Below are 12,972 nucleotides of genomic sequence, written 5' to 3'. Positions count from 1 at the left end.
ATGGAGCTTCATTTGAGTCATGTTTTCTGGTATAAAAATAACATGGTTCTGTGTTGCAAGAATACAACTTAAAATGCAGCCATACAGCAAACTGGGCCACTTATCTCATTTATGGACTCCATAAGATATCTCTGTTCAAATATTTATGGGGAGGCTGTATTCTTGGAACACAAACATAGTAGGATTCAGTTCTACCTTCACTGAACTTGAATTTTCTAACTTGAGTGGTTTGTGATTTAAGTTGGATTCTGACAATAAGGAAAAAATGGAAGTCCAGTTCAGTTCAGTCGCACAGTCGTGTCTGACTCTGCGACCCCATGGACTGCAGCATGCCAGTCTTCCTTGTCCATCACCAACTCCTGGAGCTTGCTCAAACTCATGTCCATCCAGTCGGTGATGCCATTCAACCCCTCCTCCTCCTGCCTTCAGAGGGTCTCCAAATGAATTCTGACCTTCCAACCTAAAATCAAAAGAGGGCCAATTCCCAGCACAGCCCAGGCTCCCATCCAACCGGTTTTTGGGGGGCAAGGTAATGAATTCTTTTCCCTTATCTTATCAACCCAGAGTTCCACCCTCCCCAACCAGGAGCCTGTGCCTGGGGAGAAAAAGGACTAGATCAGGTGGGTGGAGATTCCCCCTGGGGTATGTATACTCTTCCTGTAGTGGGAGATAGGTTACCATCGCAAATCTAAGACTTGAAGTTTAGTCTGATTTCTGGGGGTGAGAAAGAAGAGAAGATGTCACCTGTACTATGGAAGTAGCAAGCGGGAATATATGTGCATACATGTATCAGATGACCCTAAGTGGTAAAGAACCCGCCTGCCAATGCAGGAGACGTAAGAGAGAAGGTTTCAACCCCTGGGTCCGGAGGATCCCCTGGCGGAGGGCGTGGCAGCTCACTTCAGTATTCTTGTCTGGAGAATCCCGTGAACAGAGGGCTACAGTCCATAGAGTCGCAAAGAGTCGGACACGACTGAGCGACTTAGGACTCAACACGCATACATATACAAATATTTATTTATACAAAGACTGCCACAGAAAAATATATTGGAAGCTGACGATGATTGCTAGATAGGGTGAAGAATGAGAGGGAGACAGTTTTCACTGGGCTTGTGCTTTGTATTCTCCATTTGAAAATGAAGACTTTTTTTTTTTTTAATGTATGAAAAGGAAAGAAATCGCGAGGCCATACGGTCGCTGTTTTGTTGGTGTAAAATGATTTTGACACTGATTTTCAATTTTTTTCAGGAGGGAAAGGGTTACAATTTGTTTGCTTTAATGCTGGTATTCAGAGGATTAAATGAGAATTATTGAAGGTGGCGATCGGAGGTGGCTCAGTTTTCGAAGTAGAGAGATGCAGCATTTCGTTTCAAAAAAGTGAGTTATGATTTATATAAAGCGTCGTAGACTAGGGTGGGAAAAAGGAATTTAAAAGTGGAGGTCCCTTGCCGTGCCATTGTTGCCACAATGCCGTGACTCGGATTCGAACCGAGGTTGCTGCGGCCACAACGCAGAGTACTAACCACTATACGATCACGGCGAGCTACCGGAGACCTGTCAGGCGAACTTTCGGATTGTCTTCTTCAACAGTTATAGGCCTTCCCATTCTGCACGTCACCAAAGGGTCCACCTATGGGGCGGGTTCAGGCCTAAGGCCGAATCTGAGAATGCGCAGGCGCATTGCTCTTTTGCCAGTTGCTCCGGTTCTCTCCAGTTTGGGTCCATTAGCTAACCGAGATGGTGATGACGCAGCAGGAAAGAGTGGGTTCCATGTAAGGGAAGTGGGAGTTTAGGGGATACCACTTGGGCATCCAGGGAAGGGACTGGCCGGAACTCAAAATGTTCACAAACTGTGTAACTCGCCTTCCTTGGAGGAATCCCATCTCCTGTGCCCTCGAGACCCTTCCAAGCACCGCAGACCGGAAGAGGGGAGCTCCTGAGGGCTTCTCTTTGTTGATTCCCCGAGTGACCGAACGCTGCCTCTGAAGGAAGACACCCCCAGAATTGGACTGGCTACTTAGAAGGGACTCCATGAATGTATCTATCTCAACCTGCTGTTCCCCTCATCTGCAGCACCCCCTTCCTTGCTTTCCTTGCTCCCCCGACGGCATTGACTCGTCCGCTCACCTGTGTTTCCGCCGGATCCGGTGCCATCCTCTGTTGTGTCCCTGAGCGCAGCAGGGAGGGAGCCCGATTTTCCTTCTGGATACATCGGAGCTTTCGTCCGCAAGGCGCCTAGAACCAGGCTGAGTCCACAGTAGGCAGTGCCTTTTTGCTAAACAGAACGTGCCACTGGTTCTAATGAGTGAATCCAGAGGGACCACCCGTCTTTCTCCAGTGTCGTCTGCTCTAATCACTACCCCCCTTCCCCCACTGCAGAGCAGTCGGAAGGATCCTGCTAAACCCGAATGGAATCTCACTCCTCTACCTCTCTTCCCAACACCCCTCGACTGCGGAGCCTTTAACAGTTCATCTTGTGGACTTTCCTCAGTGTCGTTTCCCATTTCTTAGTTACTTGCTTTCAACAGGTCCTTGAGAAGCGCTTAATACTACCTTTCCGACCAGGGCCTGTAAGCGTCGTGGGGATGAGATGAAGAGAAGACCTGCAAAGAGGAATTCTCTTCGTTCCATTTCAAGACCTTAGCTCACGAGATTATCCTGGCTGCTTGCTGCTTGACAAATTCCCTTTCTGCCTGTAAAGAGCTACTTCCAAGGTCACTTCTTCTGCGAAGACTTCTATTACCGGAAGCCCATTTCCAGTGCTGCTATGGAAATTTGTACATATGTTAATTTTAGCACTTTGCCTCTTGAGTGTTCTGTGCTTTGTTTGGGTTGTGCCGGATAACGTGCGTAGCCCAGTGTAAGCGGAAGCCTATATTCTTCCGAAATCCAGTGTAGCCAGACCTGGCGTAAATATCGTTTCTGTCACGAGGGGATTGGGATCCATTTTCGAGAAAATTGTCACAAACTGAAGATTAAAAAAAAAATGGAGGCGAAGGCTAAAATGAAGCCCCCTTGCCGTGCCACTGCTTTCGCACTGCCGTGACTCGGATTCGAACCGAGGTTGCTGCGGCCACAACGCAGAGTACTAACCACTATACGATCACGGCGAGCTACTGGGGACCTGTGTCTTTCGCTTCTCGCCTGAGCTCTTCTCTGTTTAAAGCCACGCCCCCTGGCTGTGACATTGCTAATTCCCGCCCATCTCAAGCCTCGCCGCTCTGTCCGTGCGCACGCAGGCGCACTGTGTTTCAGCTGTCTGAATATCAGTCCGCACTCGCCCGCGGGACAGATCTTGCGGTTTCACTACCGCGGTGCGAGGTGTCTTGGGGTTATCTTACTCCGCATCTCGAAGAAAGTTGTGCTGTGGGCCCGAACTGATTTTTCTTCTTGTGAGAGTTAAGAGACAGTCCCATTCCCAGCCAGAGCCTGTTCAGACAGCACGAGCGCCAGGGCACAATGGGTGTGAGAGGAGACCCGCGCCGCTATTCGGACGACCCGCTGACGCAGGCCTCACATCCCCTCCAGGCTGCGTGAGAGTCCGGTTCTCAGGCCCGGCGTCCCAAGGGTCCTTTAGTTTGCAAAGTACTTTAACGGTCCAGGCGGACGATCAACAGAGACTTCGGCCCGGGGTCTACGGCGCCTCTACTCCGCTTCAGGCTTTGTGCCAGAACCGGAGGGGCTGATAGTGAGCAACTTGGGCAGGCGAGGGCGGCAGCCATCTAGACGAGGACGACACTGGGTGACGCATTACTCGCGGCGTCCCAGTAGCTCGCCGTGATCGTATAGTGGTTAGTACTCTGCGTTGTGGCCGCAGCAACCTCGGTTCGAATCCGAGTCACGGCATTGTGGCAACAATGGCACGGCAGGGGCGTCTTTTTTAGACTTGGGAAGCAGTATTCTGCGGTTGTTCCCTAACTGCTTCTTGACATTAGGTCAGGGCTGAAATTATATTAATAACTCGGCAAAAAGTGAACCCAGGGGCTTCAGTGAGTCGGCCAACCGTCATCTTCTGTGTTATGAGACTGTTTAATTTTGGGAGGTTGTTCCCTGGGTCGGGAAGATTCCCTGGAGAAGGAAATGGCAACCCACTCCAGTACTCTTGCCTGGAGAATCCCATGGAGGGAGGAGCCTGGTAGGCTACAGTCCGTGGGGTCGCAAAGAGTCGGACACGACTGAGCGACTTCACTTTCACTTTCCGTGTGGTACTCGTTCTCTTTCCTTATTTGCTATCAGTGGTGAAATCATATTTTGGGTTCTCAAAAAAAAAGCAGCATACTTGCTAGTCAATACTTTGGAGTGCAGGGATTATAGAACACTGTGCAAACTTTTATTAAAGAATTAGAGAGTGCAGATTAGACAATACACTGTGACTAGCGAAAAATCTGACCGCTCTGGACGAATTGGTACCGGTAGCCACTATGAGGTTGCGGAAGAGTTTGTGGCCTGCGTCTCCTCAGCCTTCTAGGTGGGAGGGCTTTTTCTCCTTGAGGATTTTTTTTCCTAACCTACCTCAGGTTTAAAGCAAATACTCTTCGTTACTTTGTTTTGTGAGCACTTGTGAGCACTTTATCCAAGTTTCGGAAAGGCAATGGCATCCCACTCCAGTACTCTTGCCTGGAAAATCCCATGGATGGAGGAGCCTGGTAGGCTGCAGTCCATGGGGTCGCTAAGAGTCGGACACGACAGAAGTGACTTAGCAGTATCTAGGTTTAGCAAATTTAAGTCTGTCATTTGGCAACAGGCAAACGGAAGTAAGTTTTGGAGTTTGCTTTCAGGTGGCTGGGTAGTGGCTGTATCACTGTCAAGGAGGGAATGAGATAGGACTCAGTGAACAATGAGTCCCTCCAGCTTCTCCCAGAGGACCTAGGGTGGGGGCGGGGGTGGAGGTAGGGGAGCGGGGCGGGGCCGGGAGGGGGGAGTTCAGGGGTTGTAGGGGAGTGGCAGAGTAAGTCAGGAAGAAGTGGGGTTGTGCTCCCTTTACTGACAATCTGTCTACAAAAGCATACTGAACCCTGTAAAAGCAAGACACTGTGGAGTGCTGTAATTTTCCAGGTCTCCTTACTGCCACTTCCCTAAATTTGATGAATGTAAAGCCACACAACAGGACAACTCAGAGAATGGAATGAGGAAAGATGAGCCTGAGAAACTTGCCCAACTTTGGACACTGATTTAAGTGTTGTCCGTATAGAAAATCAACATCACCAGCAGAAAAAGAACCAGCCAACAGGAATGTGACAACCTCTGTTCCTCTGACCACTTAAATAACTACACAGGTTTTAAAATCTGCAACCTGGAGTAAGGTGTTAGGGTAGGAAGCAATGAAAGGATCCAGCTTTTCCCCAGTGGCCTTCCTTCCAACCCTCTGTTCCTCTCCTGCTGCTTCAGTGCTGCGCAATGAGCTGCTCTCAGAATCTGGAGAGAAGTTCTGGTGCCATCACTTTCCAAGAGCAAAAGGAGTCAACCAAGAAAATAAAACCCACAAACATACATCACTGGACATAACCCATTCTAACCATTCACATCCAATCCAATGCAACTGAAGTGTCTTCTGAGGCCAGGAATGTAGTAAAGAAAGCTGAACAGAAAATTTCCGGGTGCAGGAAGATTAACAGAGGGGTAGTGTTTTCTCCTAGCTTCTGACTGCTGACCTTCTTGGCAGATATACAAATATCCTGGAGATGGGTGTATCCAGCTTTCAAAATGACATAATATCCCCTCACTCGATTCCACTTGCTCTGATTTCAGGCCCATAAAACAGACTTTTGGTAATGATATGCCAGCCCACGTAGACATTACTGCAGGGAAAAGCATTGCTTTGAACAAGTTTCTGATTAGTTGGTGTTTGTTCTTCTTACTTTGCCATTTGGTTTAGACCCTTGAGTCTAGTTGGTATGATTCATTTCCCTTCAGTCTGCTTATCTCTTGGTGCGCTGACAAAATGTGGAGTTTACAGGCTGGCAAAGCTGAGAGCTAGAGACACTGGCCTGGGATGACCTTATAGAGACTACTGCTCTGGGACACCCTCTCTGAGCCTTCAGCTCCCTCCCCTTAACTTCTTGATTTAAACCACATTTTTCTGTTTCTGATTCTGGGAATGTGGTCCCTTCCTCTACCCCTTCCAGCTGGAAGGCAGAGCTCTTCTCTAGGGTCTCAGCATCAGGAAAGAAGCAAGCAAACCTTCCAGGGGCAAACCTTGAAGGGAACATATGTTTATATGCTTCACAGTGTTTGCTTAAACAATCAACCCCCATGGCTTTCTGGAGTTCTTGGTGCATCTGGAGTTGTGACTGCTGTAGCTGCCAATCACCACAGGGGGGCAGTACAGACTGGACCAGCATCCTTTGGTGTCATCTGGAAGCTAGTTCAGATTCAGAATCTTGGCCTACAAACTGGAGCCGCTGTATCAGAATCTTCATTTTAACAGGATTCTCCACAGATTATTCATTTGCACCATAGAGTTTGAAAAGTGCAGGTATGATTGAGAGAACCACCTGACTCTAATGGAGCCCTTCATTATTTACGCTGTGGATTTTGGGGGTTAGTAGAAGGGATCTGTCTGAGTCTGCTGGTCCTCATTGTCTACTGGGCTTCATTGCTGGGGGTGAAAGGGAAGTTTTGAGGAGGAGAAGATGGATTTCTGGGAGGGAGTCACTGAGGGTCCGTGTTTTGGGGCACTTAGGAAGGAGGCAGCAGCCCTGGACGTCCACTAGGAGGTACTGCTCCCCAGGGAGTAGATGTAGAATGCTGAGGCCAGATGAAACTTACTCTTGAATATATCACTTTGACTTTAGCCCCTATAACACTGAGCCCATTCCTCAGGGATTCTCTGGACATTCAGGACTCAAGTTTCAGTTATTCATTCATTCAGCAAACTAGCATAGTGTAGCTAAAGTGCTGTACATCATGGGGGAACTGCAAAGCTGTATATCTTGCTTCTTGCCCCAAATAGTTATTTTCTAGCTGGGAGAAAATGCTAGCCTATAGCAACAGTCAGAAATGACACAAGAAATGCTGTAGAAGAAAGACATCTCTTGCTGCCCTGGAAGGAAATTCTCCAAGGAAGAACTGACATAAACTTCCAGAATTGTAAAATTATTCAAGTTTCTATCCAGCACTTCCCTCATTCTGATCCCCTTCCACCTCTTTATGTTGTCCTTACCATATTAATTCTCATTCATTTGATCAACTATTTATTAATGGCCTACTATGTGCCACGTAGAGTTCTAGTTTCTGGGGTTATAGTAATGAATAAGACAGATACTTTGCTCTCGTAGACCTATATTCTAGTGCAGGAATCAGAAAGGAAAGTTAAATCAAAAATAAACAGAAGAAATTGTGCCAATGGAAAATAATGTGTTAATAGTGTCTTCTTCCCCACCTATTATCCCCTCAGCTCCTTTGTCTATAGAAAGTATGATGACTGATAATAGTAAATTGCACACATTTGTGCTTTTTGTCTAATATACACAACTGTATAACCACCTCCACAATCAAAATCTAGAGCATCTGGGGACTTCCTTGGTGGTCTAGTGGTTAAGACTCCACCCTTCCAGTGCAGGGGCCACACCCTCAATGATTTAACTAAAAGGTTGTTCAGAATAAAATTGGTTTTCATCTTACCTCTGATTTTTGGAAACCTCTGTTCTTGTAAATATATATTGCCAGTGTCATCCTGTCACTGGATGGGACTCTTTCAATGGCCTGACAATGGGCTCTTGAAGGGGTCCCACTTCAGAATCCTTGGAAATGAATTGTCAAAGGAGACATACTGACAAAACAAAAGACGCATTATTGAAAAGGGGCACTCAGGCAGAGAGCAGCAGGGTAAAGGAACTGGGAAGAATTGCTCTGCCACGTGTATCTCACAGTCTCAGGTTTAATGGTGGTGGGATTAGCTTTCTGGGCTGTTTCTGGCCTATCATCTTGGTTGTGCCTTCATTTGATCTGACTCAGGCCCTTCCTGGTAGTGCATGCATCTCTCAGTCATGATGGTTTTCAGCACAAGGATTTCTGAGAGGTTGTTGAGACATATTGTCAACTGGTATCTCCTCCCCTTCTTGGCTCCTCTTAGGTTTTCTCTGGGTTGTTTTTGGGCCCCACACTGGTTTTGTGTCCTTTTGAAGCATCCTGAAGTGGGAGACTTAAGCAAACCTGTTACTGGTTGTGCCTGGCCAAGGCAGGCAGTTTTGGTCAACAGTTCCCTAACAATCCTATTATCTTTAATTTGCTTGGGTCTCAGAAGGCATAGTACAGATTTTACGGTTCTTAAAAAGAAAATTGTTGGAATGCTTTATTTATATTAAAAATATTCTTAAGTTATTTAGATATACGTGAGCAGTTTTTTGACAGTGGAAACTCGGGCAATTCTTAGAAAAAATTGTTGGGTCAATTCTGAGTGATTTAGGGATCTGCTTTCCTGGAAACCAGCAAGGCAATGAAAGCTCAGTCACTGGACAACAGTGCATCTTGAAATTGTACGGAACAAGTGGTGACTTGCTCTAAGGTACTTCCAAGGTAATGCAAAGGCCCAGCATTTTAATAAGGCAGAATGTTGGGATTGGAAAATATGCAGAAAATGAGTCTAGTAACACTTCATAACAGCTTTATAGAAAAACCCGTAGGTTTCCAATGGTCTCTTTTTGGCTCTCCTCCTAGGCAGTTGGTTATGTATCTCTTTGGAAAGGGCAATAGTCTTTGCGATTTTTGTCCAGCACTGTGACTACCCCAAGACATGGCAGTGATACAGGTATGGTTGTAGTCAACATAGTTCTCCCACTTCTGTCTCTGACTACTGATCTGCACACTCCTCCCTTTCTCCTTCAGCCTATTCTAATAGGCCTCCTTCTTGCCACCCTCTTCCTCACATATATATGTGGCCTCACCTCACATGTATATGTATGACTTTATAATCAGGTCCCATACCCTGACGTCCTGTTCTTTAACTTTCCAAGATAATTAGTTAATTATTTAAGGTCTTATTGTAAATGCTTTATAATTGTTTATTAGCCTTTGCTGAGGTTTATGCTGTGCCAGCATCAGGGGCTTTATTAGTTTTCTATCTCCTGGGAAATGGGAAACACTACCATGTCAGCAATCCTGCTTTGCTGATTTAAGCTTCACTCTCTTTTAGACATAAGCTTTGGTTCCTAAGCTTTCCCTCTCAGGACTCTTGAACCTTCTTTCCTACAATTATTTTAGGAGAACTTTATTCAGTTCCCTTCAGAAGGAGCCAGCTGACCTACTGAATGGTTGAAGACTGTTAAAAGTATTAGCCTCATACCCCAAAGTAACATGACCATTTTAATGGAGACATCTTAAGCCCAATTTCTTGATGCTGAAACCGTGAGACCAAGACAGACCAAGGGAGAGAAGATTCTCTGTACCACCAGGGCCCCATGGTATGCCTGGATCTTCAAAGGATTCTTGTCCTGCAAAATCTGCCTCATTTGTGACTTAATATCTAAGATGTGGCAGGACTTCCCTGGACATCTAGTGGTTAAGACTCCAGCTTCCCCTGCAGGGGCATGGGTTCCATCCCTGGTCAGGGAACTAAAATTCCACATGCCATGCAACGAGGCCAAAAAAAAAAAAAAAAAAAAGGCAAAACCCAAATGGAAAAACAAGCAGAAACTGAAATTCAGTTAAAGTTGGAAAAACGAAATTACCATTAAAAAAAAATCTAAGATGTGGCAAGGGAGAAATGGAGTATAAGAAAAAGCAGTGTTGTGTCCATTTGTGTGGAATAAAAGATATATAACAGGAAGGAATTTGGCTTGGGTAAGAGTGGGCCTAGAAGATTTGTCTGCTCGTCAGAACCTCTCTGAGCATAAATCTGAAGTATTATAGAGGAAGCAGGTGTCTTGTTCTGTTCAGGCTGTCATAACAAAATAGCATAGACTGAGTGGCTTAAACCTAATGTATGTATGTATTTGTGCTGGCCAGTTTATTTTCTGATGAGGACTCCCTGACTTGCAGATGGCCATCTTTTTGCTTTGTCCTCACATGGTGGAGAGAGAGTGACTACTCTGGTGTATTATCTTATAAGAACAATTTTTTGTTTGTTTATCAGTTGTTAAGTCATGTCCTACTCTTTGCATTCCTATGGACTGCAACACACCAGGCTCCCCCATCCTTCTCTATCTTCTGGAGTTTGTTCAGATTCATGTCCATTAAGTTGGTGATGCTATCTAACTATCTCATCCTCTGTTGTCGCCTTCTCCTCTTGTCCTCAGTCTTTCCCAGCATCAGGTTCTTTTCCAGTGAGTTGTCTCTTCACTTCAGGTGGCCAAAGTATTCAACAGTAATAACAACAATATTCCTATTGGACTAGGGTCCTGCCCTTATGACCTCATTAAAACTTAATTACTTCTTTACTATAAATATAGTCACATTAAGGTTTAATGGTTCATCATATGAATTGGGGGTTAAGTAAGTGTTAGTCACTCAGTCATGCCCAACTCTTTGTGACCCCATGGACTGCAGCCCACCAGGCTCCTCTGCCCATGAGATTTTCCAGGCCAGAATACTGGAGTGGGTAGCCTTTCCTTTCTCTAGGGGACCTTCCCAACCCAGAGATCGAACCCAGGTCTCCCACATTGCAGGTGGGTTCTTTACCAGCTGAGCCACAGGAGGAGCCTGAATAGGGGGGAGGGGGGCACGATTCAGTGCATTAACAGTGGGGAGGTCTTAATCCAGACCCCTTGCTCTGTGCCCCAGAAAGGTGGGGGCATGTCCTCCAGTGGTAGAGCCAGCATTCTGGAATTTTGGAAGCAGGGATTGGAGGCTGGAGTGAGGCTTATAAATCTCTGCTAGGAGCTGAAGGGCACCCTGGGTACATGTAGTGATACAGTATTTAGTGTTGGCTTCACATCCACACAGGCCTAGATCTCTTAGCATCCGAAGTTCCTCTGCTCAGAAGATCTAACTTCTGTGGCCCACAGGTCCACAGCCCAGGGCCAATAGGTGTTCAGTTTAAGGGCTGTGAAAAGGACTCCCTGGCCTCCAAAATTCGTTCGGTCAACAACTAAAGAGCCAGGCACTGATCTAGGCACAGGGAAAATAAACCCGACTATGACAAAGCGCACCTACCTCTTTTGCTCACCAATTCTGCAAAGCCCTTTACTGGGCACAGAAACTCAGAAACTACATGGTTACTTCCTGACTTTGGTTCCCAGGGAAGCAGCCAATCTCTTATCTTTTCCTGAGGACAGATTTTGATCAGGCTGGAGAGGAAGAAGACAGGATGGAGAGGAAGACAGGATGGAGAAAAGGGAAAAGACAGGGGGCTTTAGCGCCGAAGACTGGCTTCCCAGTCATCTGTGCTGTCCTTTATTGCAGGTTTCAGACATGGCCTCTCCTTTCCATGCCCCTATCTGACCCAGGCAGGGCCCCTTCTTCTACTCTTTGTGATATGGTCAGTGGTTTCCTTGGAAAGGCTTGCAGAGGTGGAGAGGACAGGAGGGAAGTGAGGAGATGGTGGCCACCACTCTGTTCCATCTTCCTTGCAGGCAGGTTCTACTCTTTTAGGCCATGGAGTCAACAGGCCTGGAAGAGTTCTTGAGAACTGACCTATGGACTGAATCACAGGCAGAGTTTGCAGACTTCAAAGCTAGTGCATCTGGGGTGCCCTTCCCTACTATCAGAGTTGCCTTAATTCCTCTCTGCAGAATGCCATTATTTCAAAACTTATCTTTATTGCAATACTTGATTCTAGAAGGCTTTATCAGGAACTGAAACAGCTTCCTGGGAGAGATGTGAACTGAAGGTTTGAATCAGTGCCCCAGCTGCAATGCCCCATCAGCACCCTCTGATTAGGGGAGACAAGGGGATTTGGGAACCTACGGATTGGGAGTTCTCGACTCTACTTAAGAAATACCCAACTGTTTGGATTCAAAACAAAGATTTCCACTTATCAGCAGTTGGGCAAGTTGTTTAACCTCTTTAAGTATTTCATCTTTCTAAGCCTGAGTTTCCTTGTGTGGAAAACTGGGATAGAAATAGTACTTTCCTCAAAGGTGTGTGGATAGGATTACCTGAGAAAATGAATGAAATACATGTCAGGCTTGGAGTAGTGCCTGAAATATGATAAATGAACAATATAGCTTAAAAAAAAAGGCAAAAGGATACATATTAGGATGTTTATACTTTAGGTACTAAAGTTTTGAGAGCATCTTACCATTTATACAGACATTTTTTCTCCTTTCCCTTTTGTTCTCATTTAGTAGGCAGACTCTCAATCTTGTAGGCAGATTAATTTATCACTTCCATTTTTCAGAAATGGGACTCGAGATTCAAGATGGTTAATATACTTTCCCTAAAGGCACGAAGTCATTTCTCGTGGAGTCTCTGACTCCAAATCTCTCCAATCCTGCCTTAAAAGTTAAAAAAAAAGAAGAAGAAGAAAGAGAGGTAGAGAGAAAAACCTTGAAATGCTTAAAAACTAATATTTTGACCAAGGATTACTTCCTTATAACTTGTTTTTCAAACAAGAATAGACTTTCACCAATAAGGTATACTTAGAGCACCTAGGAGGAGGGTCAGAAGTGAGAAATGAACACAACTTTCCTAGACTTTGTCCACCTCACAATTTAACCATGGGAAATAATTAGCCAACTACAGATCAATAAGAAATACTAGAGATTAGGCTTTTCTAACCAGAATCCAGGCAAAAGTCTCCCAAGAAGTTCAGCAAATAGAAAATTAAGATTCTAGTCACAGTCCTGTAAGACTAATTGTGGGAGGTTTTTGTTAATGCCAAATCTCTAGACCACATGACTGTGCTCGCAGGGCCTCACTGAGTTCTTCACGAGCCTCATTCATTCCCCCATAAAGCCTTTAAAAAATACTAAATAATTAATTAGTTAGGCTGCACTGGGTCTTAATTGTGGCACATGGGATCTTTGATTTTCACTGGGGCATGCGGGATCTCTTAGTTAGTTGCAGCATATGGGATCTGCAGCATATGGGATC

General features: G+C 45.7%; 1 long non-coding RNA gene and 3 other non-coding genes across 4 annotated transcripts; 1 reads left to right on the top strand and 3 right to left on the bottom strand.

Moving 5' to 3' along the window:
- Positions 1-1,231: 1,231 nt before the first annotated feature.
- Positions 1,232-2,470, bottom strand: LOC129620611 (uncharacterized). The gene is made up of 2 exons (XR_008698599.1): positions 2,128-2,470; positions 1,232-1,982 (listed from the first exon to the last, which is right to left on the bottom strand). It is a non-coding gene; the product is annotated as an uncharacterized LOC129620611 (long non-coding RNA).
- TRNAH-GUG (transfer RNA histidin (anticodon GUG)) lies at positions 1,469-1,540 on the bottom strand. The gene has a single exon. It is a non-coding gene; the product is annotated as a tRNA-His (tRNA).
- Positions 2,471-3,038: 568 nt separating the features above from the next.
- On the bottom strand, positions 3,039-3,110 carry TRNAH-GUG (transfer RNA histidin (anticodon GUG)). Its single transcript has one exon. It is a non-coding gene; the product is annotated as a tRNA-His (tRNA).
- Positions 3,111-3,774: 664 nt separating this feature from the next.
- Positions 3,775-3,846, top strand: TRNAH-GUG (transfer RNA histidin (anticodon GUG)). Its single transcript has one exon. It is a non-coding gene; the product is annotated as a tRNA-His (tRNA).
- Positions 3,847-12,972: the final 9,126 nt, after the last annotated feature.

This window comes from Bubalus kerabau, chromosome 10 (assembly GCF_029407905.1).
Source record: "Bubalus kerabau isolate K-KA32 ecotype Philippines breed swamp buffalo chromosome 10, PCC_UOA_SB_1v2, whole genome shotgun sequence".
Classification (NCBI taxonomy): domain Eukaryota; kingdom Metazoa; phylum Chordata; class Mammalia; order Artiodactyla; family Bovidae; genus Bubalus; species Bubalus kerabau.
Note: the sequence above shows the minus strand (reverse complement) of the source record. Positions and strands in the feature narration are given on the sequence as shown.